Genomic DNA, 13,972 nt, shown 5'->3' with positions numbered 1-13,972 from the left:
CCCTCTCCTCCAAACACACCCTGACTTGTCTATGTTCCTACTGAAACATATTGTCAGGAACTGAACCCAGTATCCCAGGAGGGGCCACTTAGCTGAGAGCAGAAGGAAGGTACATGTCATCTGCTATTTGCATCCCAGGAATCCCTGATTCCAAACTCCTACACTCACTATAAATTCTTCTGATGCTTGAGGATGTTTCTTTTTCAACTAAACACTAGATTAGGGTCAAAAGAATTAAAAACTTTTTTTTTCCTCTCTCTTTGGGACACCCACAGCCCAGGAAACAACCTCAGTGTATCAATTCAGTGCATTCTAAATCTTTTTCTCTCCAATTAGCATGCACCCACCATAGGGTTACAGAAAATAAGATTCTCGGCATTAAAGAGTAGTGACACATTTACCTCTTTCAGAGACTCTTGGTTGGTTATCTTAGAAATGCAAGGACGAAAAGAAACGGGACTGATGACAGGTCCAAGCTGTGTACTTTTATTGCAAGAATGTGGGGATGTAGCCTCCTTAGAAGATTTCAGATAAGATTGTAATTTTTTGAAATTATATTAATATCATGTTTTCATTTTAGTAGTAAAAACTATAAAGTGATTTCTTTTGAAATTGTCACCCTGGGCTTCATCTCCAGAGCACACACAATAGCAGATCATTATTATTTTCTTTTCAACAAGAATTTGCTTTTACCAGCAAGAAAATTTGTTGGATAAATACACTTACATCCAGAACGTCTTCTGGCAAAGCCATGAATAATTAACCCAAGCGTGGCTGACTGCAGACAACTGTATCACACTAACACTATGAACACTTTGTTGAGGAAACTTTTCCCTCCACATCACAGATTCAGTGTGCCAAACATTTCCCATACTTTCCTGCTTTCGTTTCTAGTAGCTGAGCTGCATATATAAACATGCCTGTATTTGTGTTGTGTTTTGAAACACCAGGCTGATTCTCACTTCTTTACCTTTGCATGTTTTTCCTGAAATGTACTGCTGTGAAATAAAGCACTCTGAAAGTTGGTAAGCAACAAAAATCGTTTATTTTGCTCATGAATCTCAAATTCAGCCAGGGTTGGTGGGTTGGCTTATCTCTGCTCCTTGCAGTTTGACTGAAGACTGGCTCACCTGCTTTCCTGATGCCTCATTCACGTGGCTAGCAAGTCCGTGTCGGTAGTTGGCTCTGAGCTCAACAGGACTCATGGATGGGCCCTCAGTTCCTCACCGCTGAGAGTCTCTGTGGGCTTCTTAGCTTCTTCACAGCGTGGTGGCTTGGTTCTAAAAGCAAGCAGCCAAAGACGTGAACATTTGCAAATAATTTGCAGTAAAAAAAGAAAAATTTTATTTCTTTCTAAAAAAAAAAAAAAAAAATTCATGCTCGCTATGTGAATTACATTGCTGACTTCAAACCAGAGAAGCATCTTTCTCCTTTTAGGTGAAAATATATATTTATTTTTTGTAAGTTAAACCATTCTTTCACATTAGATAAACCAAGTGTTTCTTGGGGATCTTTTTGTAATGACTTACACTGGAAACGTGAACATTTGCAAATAATTTGCAGTAAAAAAAGAAAAATTTTATTTCTTTCTAAAAAAAAAAATAAAATAAAATAAAAGCAAGCAGCCAAAGAAAACCAGACAAAAACTAAATGTTGGTTTTTAATCTAACCTCAAGTCACAAAGTGTCATTTCTCCATATTGTATTCATGGAAGTCATTCATAAATCCACCCACGTTCAAGGGGAAGGGAATTAAATGTCACATCGTGATAAGAGAGTGGAAATTTCTAGAAGGTTTTATGAGGCTAGAGATATGGCTGCAGTCTTCTTTGGAAAACGCAGCCTACCACAGACCCATCCGCCCCTTTGCTGTGAGCCCCTCTCCCGCTTTGTTCTCTGCGGAGCCCAGTGCACCCCTCAAGGTTTGCCCAGACATGACTCGCCTCTGCTGTGTCATCGATACACATCTGCCTACTATTCCTCATCGCACAACGCCCCGTTCTGCTTTATTTGTATCTAACATGCCCGGTGGACTATGAACCCCTCGAGAACTAGCGCCGCAAACACCGTTCCTTGGCTCCCTGTCGGCTGTCACCAGCGTGCCCAGCAGCAGGTGAAGAAGGCGTCCTAGTACTGGGCGGCCTTCCACGCACCTTGCTGTCTCTCCTGTTCAGTCCACTGTGAGTTCTGACCATGGACCCTGCTCGGTGGGGCCCGTAACCCGGGCCTCTGCTCCACGGCTCTGCTGCTCCAAGTGTGGTCCGCAGCCCGGCGGCGGCGCATCCGCCACCTGGATGCTGTCGGGGAGGCCGTGCCTCGTGCCTGCCCTTCGACCCGCTAAATCCACATTCTAACAAGATCCACGCTGACGTGTCTGCATGTTGAAGTCCAAGAGGCTGTTTCAGAGGACACCTCTGGCTCCCTTCTGAGGGGGTCTAGGAGCCCATGTCTCTGCCTCCAGTGAGCAGAGCTGTTTCCTACTGAAATGGCTCTGAGAGAGCTCTTCCTCAGCAACTGTTATTCTCTGTCCTGCTCTGTGCTGCTAAAAGAGGATTTTGTTTTTAGTGGTTGAAGGGCTGGCCAAAAGGAATCTGTCTGTGATGGGGTGAGGAGAGAAAAGGTTTGAAGTTATAGCCGTGGGCTGGGACTCACACACAGACAGACAGACACCCACAGACAGACATACTCACACACACAACACACACACACTCACACACAGACACACACTCACACACAGACACACACACAGACATACTCACACTCAGATACACACACAGACACACACACACAGACACACACTCACACTCAGACACACACACATACACACACACTCACACTCAGATACACACAGAGACACAGACACACAGAGACAGACACACTCACACACACACACACACTCACATACACAACACACACTCACACACAGACTCACACTCAGACACACACACCACACACAGACACACACACTCACACTCAGATACACACAGAGACACAGACACACACACACGGAGTTCCTCACTACCCCGCTCATGGAAAGAGAAAGGAGCAGGTGGCAGACTTCCATCCGCACCCTTGTCCAAGCTCACAGGCAGCCCTCTCTGGCAGGACTTTGACAGGGCTTATGCTGCAGTTTGGAGAAGGCAATGGCACCCCACTCCAGTACTCTTGCCTGGAAAATCCCGTGGACGGAGGAGCCTGGTAGGCTACAGTACATGGGGTCGCAAAGAATCGGACACGACTGAGCAACTTCACTTCACTTCACGCTGAAGTTACAGTTCAGCAAGAGGAGAACGGCCGTCTTGAGCAGACAGTGTTTAGCTTTCCAATCCATGAACATGAAATACCCTTTCATTTACTTGTGAAACTATTGGTCAAAGAGTTGTGTCTGACTCTTTGCGACCCCATGGACTAGAGCCCTCCAGGCTCCTCTGTCCATGGGATCTCCCAGGCAAGAATCCTGGAGTGGGTTGCCATTTCCTTCTCCAGGAGATCTTCCTGACCCAGGGATTGAACTCAAGTCTCCTGCATTGCAGGCAGATTCTTTACTGTCTGTGCTTATCCCCACCAGGGGAGCCCTTCATTTACTTAAATCTTCTGTAATTTCTTTCAATGATGTTTTATAGCTTTCGTGTTCAAGTCTTGCATTTCTTCTGTTAAATTTGTTCCTAACTATTTTGCTGTCTTTGCTTTTATTGTGAAGGAGTCATTTTCTTAATTTCAGTTTCTGATTTTTCATTGCTGGCATATAGAGATATTATTAATTTTTGCTCATTGCTCTTGTAATCTTATTAAAGTTCTTTAGGAGTTCCGGTAAAATTTGAGGGGATTGTTCTGGATTTTCATACAGGATCAAGCCATCTGCAAATGAAGATAATTTTACTTCTTTTTTTCCCAGTCTGGATGTCTCTAATTTAAAAAGAAATCCCGTATTGCACTGTAGAAGCCGGCGTCAGGTTAAATAACATTGGCAAAAGCAGGCATCTTTGCCTTGTTTGTGATCTGAGAAGGAAAGCATCCAGCATTTTGCATTAAGTGTGATGTTAGCTGTGGAGTTTTTATGTCCTTTATCAGGTTGAGGAGGTCCTATTCATAGTTTGAGAGTTTCTGTTATGAACGAATGTTGGATCTTTTTCGAATGCTTTTCTGTGTCTATTGAGATGATCATGTGGGTTTTGTCTTTTATTCTATTGATGTAATGCATCAGAATTCTTTCTTTTTTCCCCCCATTTACTATGTGTCATCAGGAATGTTTAGGGCTTCCTGAAGTTCAAAGCCAAAAGCTGTTAAAGTTTCACTTCCTCTCTTTGTCTTAGAGGCAACTAATTTTCTACCCTGAAATAAAAGCATCTAATTGTCAAATGTTCCTGCCAGCCTCCTGCTGGGGTAAGTCTAGTTTCTCTTCCTTCTCTTGAACTTTCAGTTATCTCAGGTCTTTGTTGAAATAGTCTAAAAAGAATTAGACTTCCGAGGAGCAAATGGGTATAAATTGATATAAAATTTAAAACCTTATCAGGTAAAGACTACCTTCAATCTACCTCCTTCTCTACCGATACTTATGAAAATCACCTACAAGCAAAAGGAAATTGTCTCCAGAGATTGCTTATCTAGAAAACAGTTGTAGAAACAGAGGTGAGGTCTGGAGGACAGAGATGATACTGTATAGATAAGGATTCTGGAAAGAATGTGGTTGGGTGAGTATGTTAATCATGTTACTCAGATTCTTCACCCTTATTGATAGCAGCCAATATTTACTGAGGGTTCACTTTGTATTTGGACAGTTCAAAGTGCTCTAAATAACCTCATTTAAATATCACAGCACACTACGAGGTAAGCATTGCCCCATTTAACAGCAGAGAAAACTGAGTCACAGCTTAATTTGGCACCTTGTCCAAAGCCATGCATTTAGTAAGTGCTGGAGCCCACATGTGCTTGACTCCAGCCTACCCACCGAATCTCTGTGCTGTTTCAAAACAAAGCAAGGGAAAGGTTAATCCTAGGTTCCAGTTCTTCACAGCTTCGATGGGACAAAAGTCCATGTCCCATACACAAAAAGACTCCAGCCTTTACCACTCAGTCTGATCCTTACCAGTAAAATTGATCCCTTAAGCTCAGTGTCAGGAGTAGTGTGTGTGTGTGTGTGTGTGTGTGCACGCGCACACATGCATATGTTTAAGAAGACGAATGCACGGATAGTCACTCAGTCATACCCAACTCTTTGTGACCCCATGGACTGTAGCCCACCAGGCTCCTCTGTCCTTGGAGATTCTTTAGGGAAGAATATTGGAGTGGGTTGCCATGCCCTTCCCAACCCAAGGATCAAGCCCAGGTCTCCCACATTGCAGGCAGATTCTTTACCAACTGAGCTACGAGGGAATCCCAAAAACACTGGATTGGGCAGCCTATCCCTTCTCCAGGGGACCTTCCCAACCCAGGAGTCAACCGGGGTCTCCTGCATTGCAGGTGGATTCTTTACCAGCAGAGCTACCAGGGAAGCCCAAGAAGACAAATAACCTATTTAAAATGTGCAAAAGACTTTAGCAGATACTTCAGAAAAGAAACTATATGAATGAAATAAAAGACACACAAAGAAATGCTCATCATCATTAGTCATGAGAGAAATGCAAAATCAAATCACCGTGAGACATCCCTACACACCTATCCAAAGGACTAAAACGGAAAACGCTTGCAAGAGAGTCTATGAAGATGTGGAACAACCGGAATGGTCCTTCATTCCTGGTGGGAATATCAGTGACACAAGCACTTGGGAAAACCGTTCAGCAGCTCCTTATAAAATTAAATACATATATACCATGCTGCTGCTGCTGCTAAGTCGCTTCAGTCGTGTCCGACTCTGTGTGACCCCATAGACGGCAGCCCACCAGGCTCCCCTGTCCCTGGGATTCTCCAGGCAAGAACACTGGAGTGGGTTGTCATTTCCTTCTCCACATATATACCATAGGACACAGTAATTCCATTCCAAAGTATTGTTGTTCAGTCACTAAGTCATGTCTGACTCTTTGCAACCCCATGGACTGCAGTACGCCAGGCTTTGCTGTCTCTCACTGTCTCTCGGAGCTTGCTCAGATTCATGTCGATTGAACTGGTGATGCTATCTAACCATCTCATCTTCTGCTGCCCTTTCCTCCTCTTGCCTTCAGTCTTCTCAGCATCAGGGTCTTTTCCAGTGAGTCAGTTCTTTGCATCAGGTGGCCAAAGTAATGAAGCTTCACCTTCAGCTTCAGCATCAGTCCTTCCAATGAATATTCAGGACTGATCTCCTTTAGGATGGACTGGTTGGATCTCCTTGCTGTTTAAGGGACTCTCAAGAGTCTTCTCCAACACCACAGTTCAAAAGTATCAATTCTTCAGCACTTAGCTTTCTTTATGATCCAACTCTCACATCCATACATGACTACTGGAAAAACCATAGTTTTGACTAGATGGACCTTTGTCTGCAAAGTGATGTCTCTACTTTTTAATATGCTGTCTAGGTTTGTTACAGCTTTCCTTCCAAGGAGCAAGCAAAGTATTTACCTGCCCTCTCCCTAAATTAAAATATACACCCAAGAAAGAATTATACACAGTAAAAACAACTTTGTTCATCATAGTTCCAAAGTGGAAACAGCGGAAATGTCCCTCAATAGGGTAATATCTTTACATGCAATAACATGAGTAAACATGTTATAACATGAAAAATAACATGAAAACATGTTTATATCAAAAACATTCTATTTAGAGGAAAAAAAAAGCCAGACACAAAAAATATTCATGGTATGAGTCCATTTCTATGAAGCTCTAGAGCAGGCAAAATTTATCTGTAGTGGTTAAAAGCAAGTCAGTGGTTGCCTGGGACTGGAAGATCAGGAGTGGGGTAAAATCAACTGAAAGGGGACAGGAGGGACATTTTGGGGGCAAGGGGTCAGCTTATGTATCTTGAGTGTGGAGAAATTTGCACAGGTGTATACATATTGTCAAAAGGGCTTTCCCGGTGGCTCAGCGGTAAAGAATCTGCCTGCAATGCAGGAGACGCAGGATACACGGGTTCCATCCCTGGGTTGGGAGGATCCGCTGGAGGAGGAAATGGCAACCCACTCCAGTTTTCTTGCCTGGAGAATCCCATAGACAGAGGAACGTCATGGGCTGTAGTCCACAGGATTGCCAAAAGTCGGACACAACTGAAGTGACCTAGCCCACACGCAAGTCGCTCAGTTTCAAAATAAATTAAAAAAATAAATAAACAAAAGAGACTGCCTGCTGTACAGCTGCCCCGCTGGTATCTGTTGGAGAGTCATTCATTCTACGGCTACATTTCTATGCGCATTATTTTGTCTTTCCTTTTTGTGTTTGTTGAACTTACTCTCTTTAAGGGAATGAGAAGGAGAAGGTCAGGGAGAAACAGAAAGGTGGGTGGGATAGGGTGAGGGGCCCGGAAACATTCAGACATGATTGATTGCTTAATTATGTTGTAAAGAAGTTACTGCTGAGAAAGAAGAATGCAAAGTCCTTACAGGGGTAGGGAGGTGGGGGCTGGGGTGCTTAGAGGTCCCAGAGCGGGCCTGCCACCTTGACTTAATTTTCTTTTCATGAGTGTGTCCAGTAGCTCTGGGAAGGGCTGTACCTCAGTTTAGTTAATTTAGCATTTATATTCTACGTAGCAAACCATATCAGTGGCTTTCAAACGGAATGTGCAGAAGACTGTTGTGATGAAATGCAGATTCCTGGGCCCCCTCCTTTAGACTCTGCTTCAACCCATGTAGGATCTGCCTTTTATGGTTGGGTACACTTTCTCTGAGGATGATACTTTGAAAAACACTGACCTAGCATGTTATAGGTGAGAATGAGAAAGTGTCTTTTTTTTTTTTTTTTTTTTTTAGTGATCTGCAAGCTTTTAAAAAAAACTTTATTTTATATTACAGTAGAGTTGGTTTACAATGCTGTGCTAGTTTCAGGTGCAGCAAAGTAATTCAGCTACACATATACATGTACCTATTCTTTTTCAAATTCTTTTCCCATTTAGGTTATTACAGTATTGAGTAGAGTTCCCTGTGCTATACAATAGGTCCTTGTTGGTTACTTTATATACAGTGCAGTGTTACTGATGCTGAAGTGGAAGCTCCAGTAGTTTGGTCATCTGTTGCAAACAGACGCCTCACCGGAAAAGTCCCTGATGCTGGGGAAGATTGAGGGCAGAAGGAGAAGAGGGCGTCAGAGGCTGAGATGGCTGGCGGCATCACCGACGCAATGAACATGAACTTGGGCAGGCTCCGGGAGCTGGTGGGGGGCAGGGAGGCCTGGCGTGCTGCAGTCCATGGGGTCACAAAGAGTCAGACACCAGACACGACCGGATGACTGAACAACATCAAGTGTGTATATAGGGCTTTCCGGGGGCACAGTGGTAAAGAATCCATCTCCCAATGCAGGAGATACAAGAGACTCAGGTCTGAACCCTGGGTCAGGAAGATCCCCTGGAGAAAGAAATGGCAACCCACTCCAGTGTTCTTGCCTGGAAAATTCCATGGTCAGAGGAGCCTGGTGAACTACGGGGTCACAAGGAATTGGACACAACTGATACACACACAGTGTACGTATATGTTAATTCCAAACTCCTAATCTGTTCCCCAGCCCTTTCCCCTTTGGTAACCATGTTTGTGAGAAAGCATCATTTTGATAACTGTAGTCCCTCCAGTGGAAGGAAAAACAGAAATGGCCTAAAGGAACCTTAGATTCAGGAAAGCACCAGTGTCTATTTCAGTCGGGTCTGTGTTTGCCCTTGCGTACGTGGTCATAGTGAGAGAACGCTGAGGCGCTGGGAGAGAGGTTAGGAGGCTGGGAGTCTCCTGATACAGGAACATATGCCTCGCTACTTATCACACTGACCCAGACCTGCTTTAGAGTTTCTTTTCTTTACTAGCACGTGCCTCAAGTCCTTTTTCCCCAAAGCCCATCCAATCTGTAGAAAATGTGAAGCATTTGCTGGCCTGTTCCCCTAATCCATCATAGTACAAAACAAAAAGATACAAAAGTCTGGGTGGATAAAAGAAATCAATACCCGTTTCCTGTTCTTTACCTTGAGATCCTTTGTCTGGTTTCAGGATGCCTTCAACAGAATGAGAAACATAGCTCGAATTCCCAATCAAAATCAGATAAAACACAGGTGATAAGACATTGTGTCTCTTCTTTCTGCAGATAAGAAATTTGAGTTATACCAGGGTCAAATTGCTGAGCCCACTGCAGTATTTTAGTGATTAGAGGCTTTTTGTGCATCATAGTAATTTATAAACAGTCATAAGCTATTTCAAAACAAAGCAAATATTCCAATAACAGAATGTTAGCAAAATAAGGCAAAAAGTTAATTTGCCACAGATTACAGGTAATCCTATATACTTTCCGAGTGTGACTTTCTTTTAAAATCCCTGAATACTAATAAACTCTAGGTCCCTGACCAAATGTCAATATACTTATGCTTCCCACAGTTTGTTCATCAGTAATTTCTAACCCGATGGCCTCATAAAACAGTCTTTGCAAAATACTTTATAAATTGCCTTTATTTTAAGTGGTCTATGATTTTTTAGTAAATCATGTTTTAAAAAGTACGTAGGTCTCTTATCTAGACACTTAGAACATTGCACACTTAATACATGGATAACTTTTTCTTTTCAAGTAAATTATGATGATGAAGAGAATAATCAACAGAGCATTTCATTTTCATTTTCAGAGCATCTCAGGGACATCAATGTCGCTACTTGGTATCATATCTAAGTCCTTTCTTCAAAATGGTCATATGGTGGAAGAGAATAAACCCTTTCCTTGCCTTTGTAAAGAAATGTGTTCAGTATCATCCTTGTAGACAAAATCAATAAAGTTATAGGAGACCCTAGAAGAAGGTGAAGAATGCCTCTTTATAGCAGGTCTAATAAAGCTGTTTGTCTGCCTCACAGTGTCCTCTTCATATCTGCGTGTGGGAACCAACACCTGAGTGTGATAAAACTTGGCTTCCTTTTGTTTCATTTACCATTATAAGAGGAGGGTTGCACCCTCAAATTGTTGCCCATGAAAGAGGGGGTTGCCTAAAGCCCAAGTCCTTAATGGTGTTTCTCCTAATATGAGGGTCACTCTCAGTTTTAAAATTTCGAACAAAAAAATACTCTTTGGGAATCAGCTGTTAGCCTGAAATGATTCTCTTTCACATGAGCCTTAGATGCTGATAGGAGTCACCTGATGAAACAAGCTAAAAATTTTAAAAGGAGATAAATACTTTTAACACTGCAATAATTACTATTAATATTACTGGGAGTAAAACTCCACAAATACTCATATTGGGTATCATGGTAAAAGCTCTTTAAAATTACTCTGAAAAGCAATTCATAAAGTTATTGTGTTGAGGAGACGCATTTACAGAGCATCCACTTACAAGATGAACTAAAAAGAAACTTTGCCAACGTTGGGCCAGTAAGCATATGGGATTTAGGAGACAGTCTCTAATAGCATCATCCATGGGTTTTAAAAGTGCTGTTTCAGACAATGTATTCTGTAAAACTGTTGGATGAAGCTAGGATTGGTTCTCGTCATGACAACGATGCTGCGTTTTGTTCATCTATCGATACTTTAGGATTGTCATGATCCAAAAAAATCATTGCTTGTCCTTGGGAAAAGGGTGAATGTCTGTGTTCTTTTGTAAGCATTTGCTTATAAGAGAATGCATCATCACGCGGAGAAAGGAGCGATTAGCCAGTTTGATTACTTCCCCTTCCCACACGGAAGGATAGACGGTGATGAGGAAGTGAAGCCGTCAGGTTCAGAGGCAGCCTGAGTGAGTCCCCTGTGAGCTTATTAAAGGCTGACGGACCCAGACTTCCGGCTCTGAGTTCTCCATTCACAGCCTCGTCCATCCACTAACCATGCTAATGCTCACGAGCTACCTGCATGCTTTCATTCCCAGTAAAACCAGCAGCACTGTCTTTGCTGAAAGGTTGCCCCAGTGAAAGTGAAAGTCGCCCAGTCGTGTCTGACTCTTTGTGACCCCTGAATCATACAGTCCATGGGATTCTCCAGGCCAGAATGCTGGAGTGGGTAGCCTTTCCCTTCTCCAGAGGATCTTCCCAACCCAGGAATCAAAACCAGGTCTCCCCCATTGCAGGCGGATTCTTTACCAGCTGAGCCACCAGAGAAGCCCAAGAATACTGGAGTGGGTAGCCTATCCCTTCTCCAGTGGATCTTCCCAACCTAGAAATCGAACTGGGGTCTCCTGCATTGCAGGTGGATTCTTTACCAACTGAGCTATCAGGGAAGCCCCAGTGACTGGAATTCAATTTGCCCGCTCGTGGGGAATTGGGATGCCTAAGAATTGAAGGGATGGGTATGAGGGTAGAGCTGTGGCAGCTTCCTTGCCCACTGAGGGGTCAGCTTTGATGAAGTACTTCTACTATCAGCCAAGCTCCCCTGCAGAACTGAGCCAAAGTGAGCGGGGCAGGACATTGCTTGCTAGCCTTGCAGGGCAGGACATTGCTGGCCTCCCTTTCCTGATCTCTGGGAACACTTCCTAACAAGTCACTTGAACACATCTTCATGCCAGGGTCTTTCTCTAGGGAACCTCTCTTCACACAAGCAGTTCATTGCAGATCCTTGCGATGGCCTTGCCTGGGTCACTGCAGGGCAGCCTGAACACTTGAATAGTGACGACCACCCCTGGAGCAGGAAAGGAGACGGGCTTTCCTTTCAAGAGTGAAGGTTGCCCAGATCGCTCCTCCAGGACCCACACGCCCAGGTCCCCACACAGGCCCATGTCCCCCCTCCCCGCGGGCCCACGTCCCCCCCATCGCACGCCCACATGCCCCCCACACGGCCATGTCCCCCCCCAAATCCCCTCCCCGCACTCCCATGTTCCCCCCTCCACGCCCATGTCCCCTCCACACGCCCATGACCATCCCCAGCTGCTGGGAGGTCTGGCAGCTCACGTCCTTCTCTGGGAACCACCGTTATCCAAAGGCCCGCCCGCACAGCACGCCAGTTCGAAGGCCAGGCTCCTCATCTCCCTGCGGGACCCCGCCTCTGAGCTAGCCTGGTTTCACAGCTCCTGCCCTGTCAGCTGACGCCTCTGCTGCAACCCAGTCTCTCCCTCTGCCCACGCTGCTCTTCTTAGTCCCCACAGGTGGTCTCAAGGGCACTCTTCTGTAAAACTCGGGGTAGGAAATCTATCTATCTCAAAGCCTGTTTCCTGGGGAAACGGACCTAAGACATTCTTCTCCCCACAGAGAAAGAAATGCCTGGACTCCAGGGTTTAGAGATGTCTGTAAACAATGGCTCAGAAGTGGCTTGCCCAGGGTCACAAACCTGCTAAAGAGCGAGAGTCTGACTCCAGCCACCTACGTTTGAATCTGGATTCTTTTCCATTTGTGAACAAAACACCCACAATATTTGGTTAAGTTTTTGTTTTGAAGATCAGCAGTGAGTTCCTTTTATTTTCATTATTTAATAGTATATAACTATTTATTTACTTACTTTTATTTTCCCAATGAAAACAAGCACTAACTAAATACTCTTCAGGATGGTGGACCACATGAGCTCTTCTCTACAAAACACATGTGTCTTTCTTTGTGCTCCCACCAAGATCAAGACAGGTGTATTCTGGCAGTCAAGGCTCAGAACCGCTTTCAGAGCAATACAGAGTGTTCTTAGGATAAGCTTCTGTAAGCTGGAAGAAAGTTTCCATTATGTACTAATGATAACATTTCCCTTCCCTTGGGAACAAATGCCCAGGAGAACAACAGCTTAAGGGAGGAATGTTCATTAGCTGCCCCGACAAGCTCCAGTCCACTGCAATTAATGACAGAAGATATACACAGAGCTGAACACTGGGTAAACACACACACACACACACACACACACTCACACACTCACACACAATGGGTCCTTGCCTCCCTTATTGGGTTCTGTCAACCTATGAGCAAATGGGACAAAGTAAAACATGTTCTTTAAGTTATCTCTTGTGACTAGCCATGCTATGACTGCAGGAAATGAACAGGATTGTGCTCCGTGTTTTGCCAGACATGACAGAGTATCAATAAAAAGAAAGACATAATCTCCTCTGCTGTGAAGCCTTAGAAGAAAATAAATTTTGAAGAATCTCTTCTTGATAACATTGAAAATTAGGTCAACGGTATTTTAACGATATTTATTAAATGCATTTCATTAGTACTGTCGAGATGGGCGAGGAAGTGGTGAAAGGGAAGAATGAAACATGGGAACACAGATTTGGTAGCAAGAATGATGGAGATTGATCACTCTGCTACTGATTGCTCTTCCCTAACTGAATTGATTTTCTGACCTACTGTGGCAGGTCTTCTCTCCCGAGTCCCCAGATGTGGAGTGCCAAAGCTGTGTCACTGTCCAGTGCAAGTTTCCTACGGGTGATCATCTCTATGTGTGAGTGCCAAAGCTGTGCCCCTGTCCAGTGCAACTTTCCTACGGGTGATCATCTCTAGGCATGCGCAGCCACTGAGCAGTTGAAATGTGACTAGTACAACTGACGAACTGAATGTTCATTCTAATTACCTTAAATTTGGATAGCTACATGCGGCCATGTGGCTGCTGCAGCCTACAGTTATGTGACAAGTGAAAGCTTGACTTCTAAGCATTTAGTGTCAGGATTCGTTTCAGATATGAAACTGACTTTCTTTGGGATGTCCTGTGCTAGGCCTGGGCTTCCCAGGTGGCCCAGGTAAAGAATCTGCCTGCCAATGCAGGAGTTGTAAGACGCGGGTTTGATCCCTGGGTTGGGAAGATCCCCTGAAGGAGGAAATAGCAACCCACTCCAATATTCTTGCCTGGGAAACCCATGGGCAGAGGAGCCTGGCGGGCTGCAGTCCGTGGGGTTGCAAGGAGTCAGACACGACTGAAGCGACTGACACACACGTGCTAGGCCTATTTGGGATATGCTTCCCGCTTTATATATATTAGCTTATTTAATTCCCAGT

Source organism: Bubalus bubalis, chromosome 1 (assembly GCF_019923935.1).
Source record: "Bubalus bubalis isolate 160015118507 breed Murrah chromosome 1, NDDB_SH_1, whole genome shotgun sequence".
NCBI classification, from domain to species: domain Eukaryota; kingdom Metazoa; phylum Chordata; class Mammalia; order Artiodactyla; family Bovidae; genus Bubalus; species Bubalus bubalis.
Note: the sequence above shows the minus strand (reverse complement) of the source record.